The following is a 2,091-nucleotide window of genomic DNA, read 5'->3' as shown; positions in this document are numbered from 1 at the left end:
GGGATCTCCAAGGGATGCTGGGCTTGTACATACTGAAAGGAGCTGGAGTTCTGAATTTGGACTTCTAGCTTGTGAGAAAATAAATTTTTGTTTGTTAAACTCATCCACTTGTGGAATTTCTATTATGGCAGTGTTAGATATACTGTGTATTTATATCCACAATTTATATCTACACATATAACATACATATATCTTCTCTCTGAAGTCCTGGTGTGGTGCTAGACCACAAGGTCAGTTTGAACCATAAAGTTGGTAGTTCAGATTCAAACAGGTGCTCCTCAGAAAACCTACACAGGGTTGCTATGAGTTGGAACTGACTCAATGGCACTTAACAACATTCTCTCTCTCTAAATATACATATTATATATAAGATGTAGGTACTTATGCATAATAACAAAATCATAGGTATTTATACATATGTAGGGTCTTCAAATAGTTCATGGAAAATGCATTTTATGGGAAAAACCCTTCCTGGATTTCAAAGTGCTTTTGTATCAAAATAACTTGTACTTATGTCTGGACAGGATCTTGTTTGAGGCACTAAGAAGGATAAGACAACATTTTGAAGAAAGCTGCTATCAATAGGAGTAACATGAATTCTAGTAAAAATGAAGCAAGAACAAACATCAAATATATGGTGATGCTTGAGTGGAAGAATGGCGAAATCACTGATGCTCTCTGAAAAGTTTATGGAGACAATACCCTAAAGAAATCAGCAGCTTAAAAATGGATAACTCGTTTTACGAAGGAAGGAGACAATGTTGAAAATGAAGTCCACAGTGGTAAACCATCCATATCAATTTGTTAAAAAAAAAAAAAAAAAAAAAAGAATATTTCTGCTCTAACTGAAAGGGATTGATGATTAGCAGCAGCAACAAGAGTCAACACCACAGACATCTCAATTGGTTCAGTTTACACAATTCTGACAGAAAAATTAAAAGTTGAGACAAGTTTCTGCTTGATGGGCACCAAACTGTTGCACCTACATCAGCTGTAGACAAGAGCAGAGGCTTCAACAGAAATTGTAAACAAGTGGGATCAAAACCCTGAAGTATTTCTTGGAAGAATTGTAACCTGAGATGAAACATGGTTTTATCAGAATGTTTCTGAAGACAAAGCACAATCAAAGTAATGACTTTGATTGAAGCAGTCCAGTCCAAGCAAAAATGGACTAGTCAAGAGTAAAGGTCATGATGAGTTTTTTTGTTTCTTTTAATGCTTAAGATACTTTGCTTGTTGACTTTCTAGAGGGCCAACACATGAAAACATGTGCTTATTATGAGATATATGAGAAAGTTAGCCAAAGCTTTAGCAGAAAAATGCCTGGGAATGCTTCACCAGAGTTTCCCTCCACCATGATAGCTATCCAGCTCATTAATTAAACCAGGGTGACTTTGTGAATTTTAATGAAAAATCATGAAGTATACACCTTATGTCCCGATTTGGGTCCTTCTGATGTCTTTTTACTGCCTAATTAAAAAACTAAGGGGTCCAGAAACAAAGGACCCTAGGACCGTCAAGGGAGAAGAGCACAAGCGGAATGCTAGACCTTATCCAGAGCAGCAACACCAGATTTGGAGGCAGAGATGGGGACATGGAGAGGGGGAGCAGCTGAGGACTCTAGATTCATGGGAAGAGAGGAACTAAGAGCTGGCGGCCAGGAGGCAGACTTGCAGAATGTACGCTTTGGTGATGTAAATCCCCTCAGTGTTTTTTTTTTATTTAAAGGAGCTAATGTAACTATAGAGAAATGCTGTTATCTGATGGTACATGGAGGGGATTATTATTATTGTAATGAAACAAGAAGTATGATTTATTGAATGTAAAATTGATGACCTGCCCTGTAAACTTTCACTCAATTCACAATAAAAATTTAAAAAAAACCCAAAACTAATAAGGGGCACCTATTTTTCTCAGTTGATAATTAAAAGAGACTGCATTGACAAGGTTAAATTCCCAGGACTGTCAGTTCTTTAAGGGTGGACTAAATGCGTGTCATCACTTACAAAAGTCTCTTGAACTTGATGGAGCTATGTGCCTTAAGATAAGCACTTTACTGCTAACTGCAAGGTTGGCAGTTCAAACCCACCA

This window comes from Chrysochloris asiatica, unplaced genomic scaffold (assembly GCF_000296735.1).
Source record: "Chrysochloris asiatica unplaced genomic scaffold, ChrAsi1.0 scaffold00135, whole genome shotgun sequence".
NCBI lineage: Eukaryota > Metazoa > Chordata > Mammalia > Afrosoricida > Chrysochloridae > Chrysochloris > Chrysochloris asiatica.
Note: the sequence above shows the minus strand (reverse complement) of the source record.